Genomic DNA, 20,000 nt, shown 5'->3' with positions numbered 1-20,000 from the left:
TACCTGCACTTAAGAACTTAATTGAAAAACATTAAATGCAAGGAAACCAAGGGTTTATCCGTATTAAATTTTTAGGAATGAAACTTTAAATTCCTAATTAGAGTTAATGTAGAATCAATGTGCATTAAGTCACATAAGGTAAATTAATCATCGAAAAGATATGGAACGTAAGTTCATGTAGGTATTTATTCATGCTTAAAACTTAAACATGATCTTTATTCAAATTAAATAAGCATTCAGATAATGAAACATTTAACCTTAATCATTAACCTTATTCGAATTGATACAGATTCATATAAAAAATTGTATGTTTTATTTTAAGAAATTCATACGGATATATATAATAATCAACACGATATAAGTTCATAATTTCATAATTAAAATTAAACTCAATGGTTGCATGAAAATGAAAATTTATTATCATGTTCAATAGTTAATAATTATCATAATTTATTAGCATTAAAGTGATTTATACAGATTCATGTGATAATAGTGTAGAAATCTGAACAGACATAAATGAAAAATTAAAAGTATGAAATCAAATGAAGTTTTATTGTATAACACATGTGTACATAAATGAAACAAGAACATATGTACAAGAAAGATTAAAAACGATCCTATATACAGAAACAAACAAACAAATTAAAAGTAGTCAATACAAATTATTAATCACTTATTCATATTAAATCTGAAGCATTGAAACTGATACAGATTAATGAAATGATATACAGATTCACTTAAACATCATATACACATTTATGTTTGAAGTTTATACTGATACATTTTAATATTAGGTACAAATTCATTCGAATAACTTGCATAGTGAACACATATGAATCAAAGAATCAAAGAATCAAAGTTGATATGCTATCAAAATTGAAAAACACATATACAGAACAAAACTAAGAATTATCATATAAAATGAATGGTCATAATATTTGTTCAATAGTTATTAATGATTATACCGTATTAGTATGTAATATATATGAAAAGTCAGATTGTCAGAAATAGTTCTGAAATGAATACGGATTCATTAAAAATAATTACAGATGCATGTTAAAAATTATACTCTTTCATGTAAACTTAGATTCAGATGTAGTCGTATAACTTGTATGGTTAACGTATGTTTAAGCAAAAAGAATCAAGAATCAAACTTGATAGTTTTATTAAAATTAGAAGAACACATATACAAGTTACCGAAAGAACAAACACAAAACAAACCAATATACAAACTATATACAACAAATAGTTTTATAATATCTTCGTTCTTCATCATGTATGTGAATGGGAAACGGTGCACCGTAGCATTCTGATAAATCAGGACGCTTGTTGCGTACAGCAGTAATCTTCATGGAAAATTTATGCTTGGAAATCATGCTTTTTAATGGAAGAAAAACTTTCTGTAATTTTGTGTTTTAAAGGTTTGATAACTGAGAAGAAATCAGATTATGTCTGATAGAGATGAAGAGAAAATGTAAGTAACATAAATCTGATCTTTGTCAATTATTTTATAAGCAATCCAGCACAATTCAAGGTGTCTGTTGGGATTGAAAATGTGTAAATTCACACCATTTGGATATGAACAAACTTAATTTTTCAAAATGGTGCATGAACTAAAGAAGAAAAGGAAAGATACAGGTCTGATATAAGCCCGTGTCGCGACTGTGAATGGCGATTCGCGGTCGCGGCAAAGTTTTTTTTTTTTTATTACTCGTTGAAGTTACTGAGAATTTTAAATTCTCGGCAGAGAATTTCGATTCTCGGTAAGTTCAGAAAAAAAAAATTTCTTCCTTTCCCTTGAAATTTTGAAAATCCTGAATTCTCTACTGAGAATTCACATTCTCAGTAAGTTCAGAAATTTATAAGGCAGAGAAAGTAAAATTCTCAACTGAGAATTCACATTCTCAGTAAGTTCAGAAATTTTCAAAACATCAAACAAAAGTCACAGTAGAGATTTTAATTATGAAACTTAAATTTTGTGTAACTTTTAATTCAATTGAGATTTTTTTTTTCGAAATCTAAAGACACTTTCCTAATCAATTACACATATTTAAGGTACATAACATATTTTCAATATCGTTCAGTAATCACAAATTTTTTATTTCTAATCTAACCATTATTACTAAACTAAAGACTAATGTATAAACTAAACTAAAATGAAATGTAAGAAATTAAAATATGAAAAACTAAAAACTAAAAAAAATGTGATAATCCTTAAGAATTCTCAAGGAGAATCAAAATCATGGACAGAATCAATTACTTAAACCGGTTTTTAAATAATGGTTCTGTCCATTTAACTTACCTGGGAATAATTTCAAGCAGGAATAAAAGAAAGTAGAATTGTACCCCAACTTGAAATTATTATTGTATATTTTTTTTCTTTTTTTTTTTCTTTTTTCTTTTTTTATTTTTTCTAAGCGCTTTCTTTTTTTAGCGTTTTCTCAATTTAAGGATCTACTGATTGCGGTTGAATGCCCGAACTTCTAGTTTTGTGCACGAACTGGAACTACGCACATGAACCGAAACTTTCAAAACTATATTAAAAGTATACAATTCCTTCCTGACGGATAAGATAATTTCATCCTACTTGCTCGTCTGTCTGAGAAGATTTTCCATGGTGATTTCTTAGAGAGATAGATGTAGGTGTTTTAGGTAGTGATAAAAAGTGAAATTATTTGGGTTTAGTGTAGAAATTGAATAAAAAAAATTTACAAAGAGAAATGATGTTTTGGTGAAGGGTTAAGTGTATAGAAAAGGGTTAAAGGTGTTTGGGAAGAGGTAAATTTTCAAAAAAAAATCATCTGTCACGTCTGACATCCTATTTCAAAAATCTTCTTTCCCTTCTTATATATCTGCTAGCCAAATTTCCTTTCTATAGACTCCTTCTATGAATTTCATTGATAATCAAATCTCCAGGTTATCTTTGAAAAATCTTGAATTTTTTTTATCTTCAAACATATAATTGCAAACGTTAAATAACAACGAGGATTTAGTCCTAGTGACCATCCTCAATATAAAAACTATAAAAATAAATAAATACATAAATATATTATAAACCAAGGTTCGAAATAAAACACGAAAAATATAAATTTTTATTAAAAATTTGGCGTTCCCCGGCAACGACGCCAAAAACTTATTGAGCGATTTCCGCAAGTTCACGGTATACGCTTGTAGTAATAAAAGATATCGATCCCACAGGGAACATTTTTTTTAACAAAACTTATTTACAATCGGTTAAATTTACTCTTAGGTTTATGATATGGAAAAATCGTTTAATCGGTTTTGGTTTTGAAATTGCTAGAATGAGAATTAGATTAGAGTACGAAAACGTTAGAAAATATTCTGATTTAAGAATGAATTTGCAAGATAGGAACTTTTAGTACTATTTAGAAAAGTAAATGAATGTATTCGTTTGCATTAAGCAAAGAAAACAACTTTAAACTTTGTACGAATTATAAAGATGAAATAAATGACGGAACCTCTAATTAATTGGCTTTGAACATGACAAAACCCTTTCGGGATAGTTGCCCTTAATCAAATTAAAACTCTTTCGAGATAATAATTTGCCTAAGTGTTCAACAAAGTTTCCTTGTAAAGATTTTGGATTAAATACGTTTTAATGAAAACACCAGCAGTCACTTTAGTGGATTGGTTACCATAAGTGCTGCATAAAAATCTAATCGAATAGAACGGACTTTATTAGATGAAATATAAATTGATACAAGTTTACAGAGAACATGGAGCATTGAATTCTTCGACGGCTTGCAAGTGAACGGGTTGATCAATCCTTTCCTTGGGTTTCGTTAGAGTTTGTCAGGCTCAGGGGCGAATCCTCTACTCAATCTTCTCGTTGAATCTTCGTAATAGAGACTGGGTCGGTCCACTACCAAAATGTAAACTAAACTGGAACAATGTCTAAACGTTACTGAATTTGTTATTATTGAATAAACAATGTGTGTACAGCATATTGCTTTTTACAGAATTGAAATCTAATCTCTGACTCATTTCTGAGTCAGAGTTTCTGCATAACTCTTGCACTAATCTTAAATTCTAACTCTCTTATTAATTGTTTCAACTCTCAAATCAACTCTTTATTTATAGATGTTGAAGGGTCGTGATTGAAGTGTCGTGTCCGTTGTGGAGGGTCGTGTCCACTGTGAAGAGACGTTTCTATCCGCTTGAACGAACGCGTTTCTTGGAATTAAACATGTGTTCATTGTACTTGGCAGAATTTCTGCTCTTACCGAGAATGGAAATTCTCTGCCGAGAATGGGGAATTGATTTTTCAGCCTTCGGACGAAAGAGGGAAGGTGACTGGCGACGCGTGTCGAGACCGTGAATTGTGGGGGCCGCGGTCGCGGCACGGAGCATTTTTCACTTCTTTGGCTCTCGTTCGTGTCCTCGACTTGGCGTTATTAATTTCCGTCGTCTTTGACTCCTTTTGTAGGGCTTTTCTTCTATTTTTGAGCTCGTTTTACTCCTATTTGGATTTTACCAAATATTTATGTACCTTGCATGAAAGAAACATATTCGAGAGTAAAAGCTTTCTAAACAGTTATAAATATCATAAATTCGTAACAATATTGATGTAATTATTGATGATATTTTAGGTATATTTTGGGCTGAACAAGTTCCTCTATTCAATCCTTTTCCTTCTTCTTGTTGCTGGATATCTCGTTCGTACACATCTTCTTTTTGTTTCCCGAGCCTATAGTGAGTTACAGACAGCGTTCGAAAAGGTCAAATCTTTGATGATTCCATCATACATCATTGAGTTGCGAAAACTTCTGGATAGGTATCCTACATCTGAACTGAATTCTTTCTGGTTAAAGAATCTCTTTCTAGTTGCTCTGGAACAATTAGGAGCTTTTCTAGAAGAAATGCGGGGTTCTGCTTCTGGCGGCAACATGCTATGGGGTGGTGGTCCCACTTATGGGGTTAAATCAATCCGTTCTAAGAAGAAATTTTTGAATATCAATCTCATCGATCTCATAAGTATCATACCAAATCCCATCAATCGAATCACCTTTTCGAGAAATACGAGACATCTAAGTCATACAAGTAAAGAGATTTATTCATTGATAAGAAAAATAAAAAACGTGAACGGTGATTGGATTGATGATAAAATAGAATCATTGGTCGCGAACAGTGATTCGATTGATGATAAAGAAAGAGAATTCTTGGTTCAGTTCTCCACCTTAACGATAGAAAAAAGGATTGATCAAATTCTATTGAGTCTGACTCATGGTGATCATTTATCAAAGAATGACTCTGGTTATCAAATGATTGAAGAGCCGGGAGAAATTTATTTACGATACTTAGTTGACATTCATAAAAAGTATCTAATGAATTATGAGTTCAATACACCATGTTTAGCAGAAAGACGGATATTCCTTGCTTATTATCAGATAACCGCTTATTCACAAACCTCGTGTGGGGTGAATAGTTTTCATTTCCCATCTCATGGAAAACCCTTTTCGCTCCGCTTAGCCCTATCCCCCTCTAGGGGTATTTTAGTGATAGGTTCTATAGGAACTGGACGATCCTATTTGGTCAAATACCTAGCGACAAACTCCTATCTTCCTTTCATTACAGTATTTCTGAACAAGTTCCTGGATAACAAGCCTAACGGTTTTCTTATTGATGATAGTGACGATATTGATGATAGTGACGATATTGCTGATAGTGACGATATTGATGTGAGTGACGATATTGATGTGAGTGACGATATCGACTGTGACTTTGATACGGAGCTGGAGTTTCTAACTAGGATGAGTGCGCTAACTATGGATATGATGCCGGAAATAGACCGATTTTATATCACCCTTCAATTCGAATTAGCAAAAGCAATTGTTGGTCCCTTGTAAGGTTGCAAGTATAGTTCCAAGGGGGGGTTAGGAACTATTTAAACTTTTTTGCAATTAGGGCAGACTTCTTTTTCTAAGCAAAAAGGTTTTAACAGCGGCGCTGAGTAAACAGCAAGATACTGGCTTAGTCAACTGGTGACTAGGTCAGTTTCTTAGCTTGAGTCAGGAGATAGCACTTAGAGTCTATTCCTGAGCTCAAACGTTTAACGCGCACAACTCAACTTGACCTCTTTACTTGGTCAGTTTTTGGTTATTTTAAGCAAGCAATATAAATAAGGAGTTAAAGGTAAGAAATACTTTACTCAGCAGATTTATCCAGGTTCGGCTTCTTCTAAGCCTACGTCCTGTCCCCGGAACACGTTCCAAGATTTCGAATCCTCTACTGAGCTCTTTAAAGGTAGAGCCTCAAACCTTTTACAATCTTAGCAACTGAGTATGACAAGAGTACCTTCCTCTATACCTCTACTCAATCCTAATCTCTTGCTGAGTACTAAAACCGAGTACTCAGCCTCTCCTTTCTATCTCTAGAAATGATAAGTGTTTTGTCCTATACAAAGATTTGCTAAGACACTTTAGACGATTGAAACAATCACTCTAGACTTTTACACAGATGTATGAATTGTAGTGTAAGATTTGCTTTGCTTCTTTTCTTGCAGAACTTGTGTAGAAATTTGGTCAGCGTAATGGCTTGATCAAGTTCTTTGTAGAGTGAAGCTTCTGATGGCACTATTTATAGAGACGTCTGGGCATCGGTCATTTCGAATTTCGAAATAACCGTTGGAGGGAAACGGCTACATGTCGTTGTCATCCTGACTTGCTCAGAGCTCTCGGCCAATCAGATTTGTGTATCTTCTGTCCTCGGTCAGCTCAGCAGACTGTCTCTCCTTTTATGGTAAAGTCAACTGGACAGCATACTGTGTCGTCTGAACTTTACCCAAAGTAGAAATACTTTGTCTGGAAGTTTTCAATTGCCAACTGCTGTCTTGTACGCTTTGTCGAGACTACTCAGCAGCTTCATCTTGAAGTTGTTCCCGAAGGTCTTCTAGATCCTTCTCTTTGCTGAGTTGCGTTTTGTCCAAAGCGACAGCGTTTTGACAAACGCGGGCCGAGTTGTACTGAGTTGTTTGACTTGGGCCTTGTCTTCCATATTGGGCTTGGGCCTTTTAATTCTTGTGTCTTATAAACAATTTTAACTCAACATTGAACAAACACATTAGTAGAATAAATCAAAGCATTTAAACTTAGTGTGTTTTACAATATGTATTTCAATTATACTTAAACATTTTTGTCAAATCAAAATTATGTGGAAAGGTGTTTCAACAAACTCCCCCATTTTGATGGGGGTAAAACTATTCAGCGAGGAACTCAGTATGAGCTCCCCCATGATAGTTGACCTAGTATAATTTAGCAAACTCCCCCGTAAGGGTTGAGCTACTGACTTAGTTTTACTTTAAACATTTAAAGGATTAATTGAGTAAGTCTAAGGTCAGTTTTTAGATATAGGTCAGCTTTTTAAACATATTCTATTTACTCAGTATAAAGCGGAAGGTTTAATCATATAGAGTGCGCTGAGTAAATTGTTGTTCAATGGATTCTTAACAAACAATGTTTTATAAGCACATAGGACAATGTCAAACATGTAATCAGCATTTGATTCAGTCAATAAAATTTATAAGTATAAAAGCTGATTTAATTGACGATACGTAATGACTCAGTACATAGTAACATGTATTAACATATATCATAACTCAGGAATAAGAATAAAAGATGCAGATATGATATATTGATGGAAGTCAGTGTTTACACAGCAAAACTTATAGATAAGGCATAAAGATTACATCTGACTTAGTCTATACTGAGCTAGCCTATCTATTTCTTTTTCTTGTGTTGCGACTGACTTCGCTCATGCTGAGCTCTAGCTGCTTGTTCTTTCTCCCCCGTTTTGTCAGCATCAGGAGGAGGAAGTCTGAAGGCATCAGTTAAGGCAGCTCGAGTCAGTTCTTGGGACAGCTCCTTAAGTTTCTCAGCGCTTTCATTCACGCCGTCAAAAATTGCAACTCCATCAGTTGATACCTCTGCGGGTATGTTGAGGTCAGCTGCACTGAGCATATTGACGCTAAACGCTTGAGCTTTGCCTTGCCAGATGAGAGCGTTAGTAAGACCAACAAAGATTTGGTGAAACGTCTTCAAAAGGGCTGTGTCGTAATACTGACGTTGAATATTGTTATGACGAATGTGGTTGAAAGTTTGTTGGATGATCGTCTGCATCTCATGCTATTTCAGTGCGTCAGTATCCATCTCTTGCTTATTCAAATTAAGCAAGCGAATAGCCTCACCTATTTGCTCGATTGAGCACTGATTGTAAGAGACCATTTGCTCATTTGTCTTAAGTTGCTCGGTGTGAAGCTGAGCAAAAAGCATCTTTACTTCAGATGAGGTGGCATAGTCGGTGTTTACAGCTGACAATTTCTAAACTTGTTCTTGTAAAGAGTTCAAGTGTTGCACGGTTGTCAGCTGAATCTCAGCCAGCTTGGCTATTGAATCCTTCTTAGCTTACTGTGCTTGAAAAGATATGATGACGTTCAGCAAGTCCTTGAGTCCCTTAACTTCGTTGAAAAGCTGAGTGACCTAGGAGAGCTGAGTAGTCTCAATAGTTGAAGACCCAGCAACAGGAGGAGTGGAATGTTGAAGGTCTCGGATCAACGCTTGAACTGAGTCAATGAGCTTTTTACCGGACTCAGTGGCATTCACATAGCTTTGAGAGCCTTCAGGGACATCAGTGTGACCGGAAGGAAGAGGAGTGAAAGGAGTGACCTGGTCAGTGACTGGAATAACATTCTCAATCTGCACTTGAGTTTTAGGGATAGTTGATTGGTCGGCAGAGAGTTGAGTTAGAGAAGTGGTAATCCGAATACTGTCTGTGCTGACGGCAGAAGTGTGTGGAATCAGCACCATGCTTGAAGAAATAGCATTCACAGTAATCGGCTCAACCTGACTGGTTGAGGTGGCGGAAGCATTTTGGTCGGCATGTTCCTATTGAGAAGAAATAGAGGCTTGCTTTTCTAATGGCGCCGATATAGTGGAAGTTGATTGGAGTTTAAAAAATTTGAGCTTAACAGAAGAGGGGTCCTTGGTTGTCTTTGAAATGACAAAGTCAGGAAGAAGTGGTGGAACATGAAGTTCACTGACTGGCTTCTCACTGGCCTTAACCAACCTTCTTCTTCTACGAGGTGGAGTGTCAGTTTGAGTGGCATCTCCTGAGTGAGAAGGAGAAGATTCGTGTTGCTCATCATGAGGCTGGTCAGCTTGCACTTGGACTTGATCAACATTGTGTTGGTCAAGTACTTGCTCATTTCCAGCATCCAACCCAGTATTGGCCTGCTCAGTTTCATGTTCACTGGCTATCTCCTCAGATTCCTCAGCGTCATCCTGACCGCTGGCCTCTTCTTCTTCTTCTTCGGTACTGTCACGATCAAGTTCTTCCTCAACTTGGGAGATGAAGTGATCATCCAATTGTACCTCATATTCTTCGGACTCAGCTACACTGCCTTGACATTGGGTGAAGTGAGAGTCACCAGGTACTACAAAGTCTGTAGGTATGGCGTTGAGGGGAGTCAGTGTAGAAGGTTTCTGCTTCTTCTGAGGTTGCTCAGCAGTTTCCTCAGTTCCAGGCTCACCTTGCCTGCTTCGTTTCTCAGCTGACTTACTAGCTGACTTCTGTCTTTTTTCTAGAGACTCAACATTTTTGGAAGGAGTCTCAGCAGTTTTCCTTTTGCGGGAAGCTGGGGCCTTAGTCCTTCGCCCTTTCTTTGGCTCGGCAGTTCCTACAGCTTGTCCAGCAGCAGCAGCAGCAGCTTTACCTTTCTTCAGAGGCTGTCCAAACTTTAATGCTCTCAGCGAGGCAGCTGTTATCTCAGTTCCTCGAGTCTTCTCCTCACCTTCGAGATCAACTTTATGGTCGATGAGGATTCTTGTGATGATTGATCCTAGCCTCAGCATGCCAGTACTCCGAAGGAAACCAGCAACAAGAAAGACTGGCATATTGATCGGTGTGTACGTCAGCATATGTCATATAAAGCATTGCTCGAAGTTTGTTGCTGATGTAGTGCAGTTGATCTTCGGGTAGATGAAGTAGGTCAGCAAGTAATGAGCCATCTTCTGGTGCTGACCCATGGATGAAGTTGAGACTTCTCCTGAGTGGCCCTCAGATTTGCAGAAGCTTTGTTCATACCCAGTGCCATCCTGATCTCCCGATCTTCTCAGCCTTGCTCCCTCAGTTTTTAATTTGAGAAGATTTCCTAAGTAGAGAGGGTTGATGAAGATGGTTTTCTCTTTCACCATAGTGCACAGGTAGTCGGTATTGTCATTTGCAACTCGAAGGTTGTGGTAAAATTCCCTTACCATGTCAGGATAGGTTTCATCCCTAACCGAAAACAGCTCCGTCCAGCCATTTTGTGAAATCCACTCGCAGAAAGGTTGTTCGTTTTGTATGAAGTTTTCTGATACCCATCTCGAGGGTTCAACTTTCCATTCGCGGACGTTCTCAAAAACCTTGGAGTAGGTCCTGACTTTTACAGATTTTCCCTAACCAGAGGTTTGGCCAGCTTTTCCTTTGCTCGGCAAGGTTATTTTGGTAGGTTCCAGCACAGAGGTTTGCCTGGAAGTGTCATCGGAGCTGGGTTTAGAGTGGCCAGCACCGGAGATGTTGTAGGAAACCTTAGTCATTGTTGAGGATGGGAAAGCTTAGAGGGATTTTGAGAGAGAAGGAATTTCTTAGCCAGAGTATTCGATAAGCGTAAAGAATAAAAATGGGGAATTACCCATTATTTATAGAGGTGAGAAATGGATCTTATCGAATCCATGTGTCAGTTTTGCCTCGGATTGTGAACCAACAATAATCCTGGCATTTATGACACATACGGCGTATACGTGATGCGGTTTCTGCGAAACCTCAATAAGGGATAAGTGTACCCCGTCGTTATCAAGTAATAAATTTCTGGTTTAAGTCCAGGTTATCGTCCACAGGATTTATTTCTGCAAGTATCAAGCTACTCGGTCTCGGATGTTATCTAGGCTTAGGGGGTTTTGAGTTTGGTTTGTTTAATTAATCTACTCCTAGGTTGAATTATGCTAATCCTAGCTAAGTTATCTAGTTCTAACTAAGTTATCTAATCCTAGCTAAGTTATTCTACGCCTAACTAAGTTACTCTACCCCTAATTGATCTTTTACCAATGCAATTAACTGAATGAACATGAAGGGATACAATGATAACAATGATAGAATGTTTAAGCAATTGAATTGAAACTAAGTCACTTGTGTCTAAGGCGATTAACCCGACCTATCCTCCTAAAGTCCCTAGTTCGTGATTCCCTTGTAAGGCCGAAACTAGCTCTAAGGCTCAGTAATTTGGGCTTAATCTTCTATAGGGTCGTCAATCCTATAGGCACTGACTAGGTCAGATTCAGCTCGCAATATGTGCCAACCTAATTTTGGGATTATCGAATGAGTTAAACCAATCAGACAAAGCGTAAGACAAAGATTAAAACATCAAAACAATTGAATAAACAAGAACTATATTATATATCAAAGGTGGAAATATTGTAACGAAGTTACAATAAACCTAGAATTCATAGCATGTATCAGAGGCTAGACAGAATATAAAAGAAGAAAAATCCCTTTCAGGGAACCTGTCTACCAATGCAAGCGTCTTTCTAGGATTTAAGGATGGAGCTTGAGCAATCCTCGGTGAACGGAGCTTCGGAGGTGTCTTCAATGGAGGTTTGAAGGATATGGAGGAGGTGGAGAGGATTTCTCAAGGTGAAAGCTAAGAAAACTACAAAAGCAAAGGATATCTAATTTACATTGGAAAAACCCTATTTATAGACGCGGCTCGGCCCTCTTTTTTGACCTATTTTTGTGTCCTCATTGATGTAGGAAGTCGTGGGGTCCATCGTGGCTTCGTGGGGGCGGAATTGGTCTTTTTGACCAATTCCCGCAGGTCTGCTCGCCGAGCAGGGCGAGCTGCTCCGCGAGCAGGGCTACTCGCGACGAGCAGCGCCCTGCTCGGCGAGTAGGCTCCTGCTCGCCGAGCAGGCCTCTGGTGGCCTGCTCGGCGAGCAGGCACAGTGCCTGGGCGGTGCCTGGGTGGTGCCTAGGCTGCTCACCGAGCAGCGCCCGGGCTGCGCGCCGATGCTCAATTCGCCGAGCGACTACCGGGGGTCCTCGAACTCGATTTTTGCCTGAAATTGATCATGTTTTAACCTGCACACGCACATAAACTCCAAACAACATTAGTCCAAGGGCTAAATTGACCCGCCAATCGCTTATTTGAGCAAACGTTTCGTTTGGTGCGACTTTTGATGGATCAATTAGCTTCAAAAGATAACGGAATTATAATATGCATGCCATTTTGGCCGTATTTGCCTAAATTGATCATAAAACGAGCCTAAACAACGAAAAGTAAATAAAACGTTTCCAATTTCTAACTAACTCACACAAAAGCATTTAAATGCGAGAATTGCTCGCTTATTAACTAAATAACGCTAAAACCCGTCCTAAAACCGTACACAAAGATAGGGGTTTTTGGACCCCTATCAATACGTCATCCTAGGGCTATACGCGTGCTTTTGCAATGATTCTAATGGATATAACACTCAGCGTTTAGAATGCTAATCGTTTGATATTCTGAGTGGTCAGTATTGCATAAAGGGATGATTTCTAAGTTTAAGTTTAAACTAATTTACTCAGTGTGCAAGTTTACTCAGTATTTGATGTTCAGTCAGTTTCGATGAGTTACTCAGCAAACAATCAATCATTCAGCATAATAATTCACTCAGCATGCATATTCATTTAGTTCAGGAATTTACTGAAGAGGATTAAACATACCAATAGCTTCTCTCAGTATGCTGAACTGCTCACGAGCCAATGGCTTCGTGAAGATATCCGCAAGTTGTTCGTCCGTTGGGACAAAGGTCAGCTTGATCTCACCCTTGAGTACATGGTCTCTAATGAAGTGGTGTCTGATGCTGACATGCTTCATTCTGTTGTGTTGAATTGGGTTCTTTGAAAGATCAATTGCACTTTTGTTGTCACATTTGACTTCAATTGTCTTTGTTTGAACACCATAATCTTCAAGCTGTTGCTTAATCCATAGGACTTGGGCAACACAATGACCAGCAGCAATGTACTCAGCTTCAGTGGTAGACAAGGCTACTGACGCCTGCTTTTTGCTGAACCAGGATACAAGACAGCTTCCTAAGAAGTGACATCCTCTAGAGGTGCTTTTACGTTCTAGCTTATCTCGTCCATAGTCAGCGTCAGTGTATCCAATGAGTGTAAAGTCATGAGTATTTGGATACTATAAACCTGCGTTCACTGAGCTTTGCAAGTATCTAAGGATTCTTTTTACAGCAATGTAATGAGATTCCTTAGGGTTAGATTGATATCTAGCACAGCAGCATACTGAAAACTGAATGTCCGGTCTACTGGCTGTTAAGTAAAGTAGAGAGCCTATCATACCTCGATACAATTTGCTGTCTACTGACTTACCATTCTCGTCAGCGCAGAGGACAGTGTCAGTGCCCATAGGAGTGGATATTGGCTTGCAATTTTCCAAGTCATATTTCTTTAATATCTCCTTGGCATATTTGGCTTGACTGATGAAGATGCCGTTCTTTCCTTGTTTAATTTGAAGACCGATGAAGAAGTTGAGTTCTCCCATCATGGACATTTCAAACTCAGTCTGCATTTGTTTGCTAAACTCCTTGCACATTGATTCGTTAGTTGCACCAAATATTATATCATCAACATAAATTTGGGCCAGCAGGGTATCTTTACCCTTTCTCTTAATGAATAAGGTTGTATCAGCTTTGCCCCTGACGTAGTTTCTAGTCAGCAGGAAACTGGTCAGCCTCTCATACCAAGCACGTGGTGCTTGCTTGAGGCCGTACAGAGCCTTTTTGAGTTTATAAACGTGGTTAGGGAATTTATGATCCTCAGAACCTGGAGGTTGATTAACATAAACCTCCTCGTTTATAACTCCATTAAGAAATGCACTTTTGACATCCATTTGAAATAATTTAAAGTTCATGTAAGATGCATATGCACATAGAATTCTAATTGCCTCTAGCCTTGCCACTGGGGCAAAGGTCTCACCGTAGTCAATACCATCTTGCTGACTGTAGCCCTGAGCTACAAGCCTTGCTTTGTTCCTGACTACATTCCCTTGTTCATCCATCTTGTTTCTGAAGACCCATCTTGTTCCAATGGTCTTTTGACTCTTTGGATGAGGCACTAGCTCCCATACATCGTTTCTTCTGAATTGATCGAGCTCCTCTTGCATTGCGTTCATCCATAATTCATCGTACTCAGCTTCAGCGAAATTCTTCGGTTCTTGAACTGAGACGAAAGCGACATTGCTGAGGTACTTCCTGAGTTGATTCCTCGTCATCAGGCTATTCCCAGCAGAATCAAGGATTGCACTTTCTGAGTGCCCTCTTGGGATCCTTATCTCTTTAGGTAGATTTATGTCTTGTGCTGTTTCTGTTTCAACAATCTCTACAGAAGTAGATAGGTCAGTAAAAGTAATCTTAGGTTCACTCTTACTCTTGGTCAGCCTTTTAGTGAATGACTCAGTAGCTGGTTCTTGGTCAGCGGTGGTTACTGAGTGTGGATCATCTTCGGTCAGCGGCTGGTATCTACCTGCAGGGTTAGTTTCGTCGAACTCTACATGTACTGACTCTTCTAAAACTTGAGTTCGCTTATTAAAAACTCGGTATGCTTTGTTGTTTGTTGAGTAGCCCAAAAAGATAGCCTCATCAGCTTTTGAATCAAACTTTGCTAAGCTATCTTTGGTATTTAAAATAAAACATCTACAGCCAAAGGCACGAAAGTATCCAATATTGGGCTTTCGTCCTTTCTAAAGTTCATATGGGGTTTTCTTTAATATAGGTCTAACTAGAGCCCTATTTAGAATATAACATGTTGTGTTAACAGCCTCTCCCCAAAAATACTTTGGAAGCCTATGCTCATCCAGCATTGTCCTGGCTATTTCAACCAGAGTTCTGTTCTTCCTTTCTACAACCCCATTTTGCTGAGGTGTTATAGGAGCAGAAAATTGTGGTCAATGCCGCTGGCTTCACAGAATTCAACAAACTTTTGGTTTTTGAATTCTCCACCATTATCACTACGGATGTGAGCTAATTTTAGGTCTTTTTCATTTTCAATTTTTCTAACCAAATTTGAAAATGTCTCAAAGGTTTCATCCTTGCTGGTCAGCAAGATGACCCACGTGTACCGAGAGAAGTCATCTACAATGACCAAGGAAAATCTTCTTCCACCCAGACTCAGCGGCTGGACTGGACCGAAGAGATCCAAGTGTAGTAACTCTAACGGACGCTTAGTTGAGACAATGTTTTTGCTATGAAAAGATTGTTTGGTTTGTTTTCCAGCTTGGCAAGCGTGGCATAACTGATCTTTTTCAAATTTAAGTTCGGGCAGTCCCTCAACCAATTGCTTTCTTACTAATTTGGCCAGGAGGTCCATGCTTACATGACCAAGTCTCCTGTGCCATAGCCAGGAATTCTCTTCCTTTGATACTAAGCACACAGTTTTTGAAAACTTTTTCTCTAAGTCTAGCATAAAGACATTATCTATTTGAGGGGCAGTTAATATTAACTCATTTGTTTTACCCTCGTATATTTTACATCCAGTAGCATCAAATATAACTTTTCTCCCATTGTCAAATAGCTGAGCTATGCTGAGTAAGTTATATTTGAGTCCGCTGACTAGGGAGACAGATTCAATAGTAGGATTACCTCCAATGGTTCCTGACCCTACTATCTTACCCTTCTTGTTGTCTCCAAAACTTACGCTCCCTCCTCGTTTACGCTCAAACTTGATGAACTGAGTTTCATCACCCGTCATATGCCTTGAGCATGCGCTGTCAATATACCACATCTTTGACTTCTCAGCACACCTCAGGCTTACCTGCATTGTAACTAGTTACTCTTAGGTACCCAATTCTTTTTGGGTCCTTGCTTGTTAGGTGCAACAGGTAAAGCATCATATTTTATTTTATGGTGACATACATGGACAGTATGGCCATTCTTTCCACAGAAGTCACAGCTGACCTTCTGTTTAGGATATTTCACTGACTTATCAGCACCCCAGTGCTGAGCGTGCCAGCACACCTTAGTGGTGTGTCCTTTCTTCCCACAAAAGTCACACTGGACTTTTCGCTGGGGATTCCATCTCTGCTGAGTACCTTGGTACTGAGTTCTCAGAGGAATGTTTCTTTTAATTGGAACCTTTAATTGGTTCTGGATAGTTGTGACTTCCTTTCTCAGTTTCTTTGAAACTGATTGGACTTCAGAGACAGACTCATGTATGATTTTCATGTTATCATGCAACGTTGAGTTGTCCTGAAAAAGGTATCTGAGGTCACTCGGTTTGACCTCTTCAACCTCATCACAACGCCTACTGAGTGCTCTAATTTTCTTATTACACTTTTTGATAAGTGTATAGAGATCACTCAGGGCATTACCCATTTCGTTTCTGAGCAGAGAAAGTGATATTACCTCATTTGATTGCTCCTCATCGTCAGTTTCAACGGAGGGGTCAGCATGATCAGAGACGCATGGCTCAGCAAGTTCATCAGCCATGAAGCATATCTTCGCTGACTCGGTGGCCTCAGCTTCTATTGATGAAGACTCATCACTGTCGCTCCATGTAGCCACCATTGCCTTTTTGCTGCTCTTCTTGTCTTTCCTCAGTGTGGGGCAGCTTGACTTAATATGGCCGGTTTGATGGCACTCAAAGCATGTAATGGGCTTTGAGCTGTCCTTTTTGTATTTGATGTCGCTTGAGTCAGCTTTATATTTATCAAACTTTCTGTAAGGCTTCTTGGAGTATTTATCATTTTTCCTGAATAGCCTTTTCATCTTCCTTGTGAACATGGCCATCTCCTCATCATCAGTTGAGCTCCCGTTAGTGGAGTCAGCTTTCATGATAAGGGATTTTTGCTTCTTGTCTTCAGCTTTTTCCTTCACCTCAAAGTTTTTCATGGATATTTCATGGGTCAGCAACGAGCCGATGAGTTCGTCATATTTGTAGGTGGTTAAATCCTGAGCTTCCTCAACCGCTGTCTTCTTTGCTTGCCAGTCTTTAGGAAGACTCCTGAGTATCCTTTTGACTTGTTCTTCCTCAGTGAAGATTTTCCCAAGTCTCTTGAGCTCATTAATGATGTTGGTAAACCTTGCATTCATGTCTGAAATGCCCTCATCATTGTTCATCTCGAACAGCTCGTACAGTCTCATCTGCTGATTCACCTTGGACTCCTTTACTTTATTGGTTCCCTCGTAGGTGACTTCCAGCTTATTCCAGATCTCTTGCGCCGACTCACAACTTGAGATTTTATTATATTCTGCAACATCGAGCACACAGTGAAGCATATTGATAGCCGAAGCATGATTTTGAAGCTTCTTAAGATCATCCTCTGTCCATTTGGCCTTAGCTTTTACAACTGTTTGGCCATCCACAACTTCGACAGGTACAAATGGGCCTTGGACTATAGATAGCCAGGCACTCATATTTGTAGCCTGAATGAAATTTTTCATCCTATTCTTCCAGAAGGTATAGTTTGACCCGAAGAATAGGGGAGGCCTAGTAATGGATAGCCCCTCAGGCAGTATCTGAGTTGTTTGGTTTCCAGGGAGAAACCGAGTGCTGTTTTCGCCTATGGTAGGGATCAGCTCAAGGTTGTTAGACCTTTTACAATGAGCTTTTAAGGCTCTGATACCACTTGTTGGTCCCTTGTAAGGTTGCTAGTATAGTTCCAAGGGGGGGTTATGAACTATTTAAACTTTTTCGCAATTAGGGCAGACTTCTTTTTCTAAGGAAAAAGGTTTTAACAGCGGTGCTGAGTCAACATCAAGATACTGGCTTAGTCAACTGGTGACTAGGTCAGTTTCTTAGCTTGAGTCAGGAGATAGCACTTAGAGTCTATTCCTGAGCTCAGACGTTTACTCAGCAGATTTATCCAAGTTCGGCTTCTTCTAAGCATACGTCCTGTCCCCGGAACACATTCCGAGATTTCGAATCCTCTACTGAGCTCTTTAAAGGTAGAGCCTCAAACCTTTTACAATCTTAGCAACTGAGTATGACAAGAGTACCTTCCTCTATACCTCTACTCAATCCTAATCTCTTGCTGAGTACTAAAACCGAGTACTCAGACTTTCCTTTCTATCTCTAGAAATGATAAGTGTTTTGTCCTATACAAAGATTTGCTAAGACACTTTAGACGATTGAAACAATCACTCTAGACTTTTACACAGATGTATGAATTGTAGTGTAAGATTTGCTTTGCTTCTTTTCTTGCAGAACTTGTGTAGAAATTTGGTCAGCGTAATGGCTTGATCAAGTTCTGTGTAGAGTGAAGCTTCTGATGGCACTATTTATAGAGACGTCTGGGCATCGGTCATTTCGAATTTCGAAATAACCGTTGGAGGGAAACGGCTACATGTCGTTGTCATCCTGACTTGCTCAGAGCTCTCGGCCAATCAGATTTGTGTATCTTCTGTCCTCGGTCAGCTCAACAGACTATCTCTCCTTTTATGGTAAAGTCAACTGGACAGCATACTGTGTCGTCTGAACTTTACCCAAAGTAGAAATACTTTGTCTGGAAGTTTTCAATTGTCAGCTACTGTCTTGTACGCTTTGTCGAGACTACTTAGCAGCTTCATCTTGAAGTTGTTCCCGAAGGTCTTCTAGATCCTTCTCTTTGCTGAGTTGCGTTTTGTCCAAAGCGACAGTGTTTTGACAAACGCGGGCCGAGTTGTACTGAGTTGTTTGACTTGGGCCTTGTCTTCCATATTGGGCTTGGGCCTTTTAATTCTTGTGTCTTATAAACAATTTTAACTCAACATTGAACAAACACATTAGTAGAATAAATCAAAGCATTTAAACTTAGTGTGTTTTAGAATATGTATTTCGATTATACTTAAACAATTTTGTCAAATCAAAATTATGTGGAAAGGTGTTTCAACAGCAATGTCTCCTTGCATAATATGGATTCCAAACATTCATGATCTGGATGTGAATGAGTCGAATTACTTATCCCTCGGTCTATTAGTGAACTATCTCTCCAGGGATTGTGAAAGATGTTCCACTAGAAATATTCTTGTTATTGCTTCGACTCATATTCCCCAAAAAGTGGATCCCGCTCTAATAGCTCCAAATAAATTAAATACATGCATTAAGATACGAAGGCTTCTTATTCCACAACAACGAAAGCACTTTTTTACTCTTTCGTATACTAGGGGATTTCACTTGGAAAAGAAAATGTTCCATACTAATGGATTCGGGTCCATAACCATGGGTTCCATTGTACGAGATCTTGTAGCACTTACCAATGAGGCCTTATCAATTAGTATTACACAGAAGAAATCAATTCTAGACACTAATATAATTAGATCTGCTCTTCATAGGCAAACTTGGGATTTGCGATCCCAGGTAAGATCGGTTCAGGATCATGGGATCCTTTTCTATCAGATAGGAAGGGCTGTTGCACAAAATGTATTTCTAAGTAATTGCCCCATAGATCCTATATCTATCTATATGAAGAAGAAATCATGTAACGAAGGGGATTCTTATTTGTACAAATGGTACTTCGAACTTGGAATGAGCATGAAGAAATTAACGATACTTCTTTATCTTTTGAGTTGTTCTGCCGGATCGGCTGCTCAAGACCTTTGGTCTCTACCCGGACCCGATGAAAAAAATGGGATCACTTATTATGGACTTGTTGAGAATGATTCGGATCTAGTTCATGGTCTATTAGAAGTAGAAGGCGCTCTGGTGGGATCCTCACGGACAGAAAAAGATTGCAGTCAGTTTGATAATGATCGAGTGACATTGCTTCTTCGGCTCGAACCAAGGAGTCCCTTAGATATGATGCAAAATGGATCTTATTCTATCCTTGATCAGAGATTTCTCTATGAAAAATACGAATCGGAGTTTGGAGAAGGGGAAGGAGAAGAAGTCCTCGACCCGCAACAGATAGAGGACGATTTATTCAATCACATAGTTTGGGCTCCTAGAATATGGCACCCTTGGGGTTTTCTATTTGATTGTAT

General features: G+C 38.7%; 1 pseudogene; it reads left to right on the top strand.

The window, feature by feature from the left end:
* The window catches only part of LOC136208215 (protein Ycf2-like), a 21,902-nt pseudogene that overhangs the window by 430 nt on the left and 1,472 nt on the right, over window positions 1-20,000 (top strand).

The sequence above is a fragment of the Euphorbia lathyris genome, chromosome 10 (genome assembly GCF_963576675.1).
Source record: "Euphorbia lathyris chromosome 10, ddEupLath1.1, whole genome shotgun sequence".
NCBI classification, from domain to species: domain Eukaryota; kingdom Viridiplantae; phylum Streptophyta; class Magnoliopsida; order Malpighiales; family Euphorbiaceae; genus Euphorbia; species Euphorbia lathyris.
The sequence above is the reverse complement of the archived record's forward strand: the minus strand, read 5'-3'. Positions and strand labels throughout refer to the sequence as shown.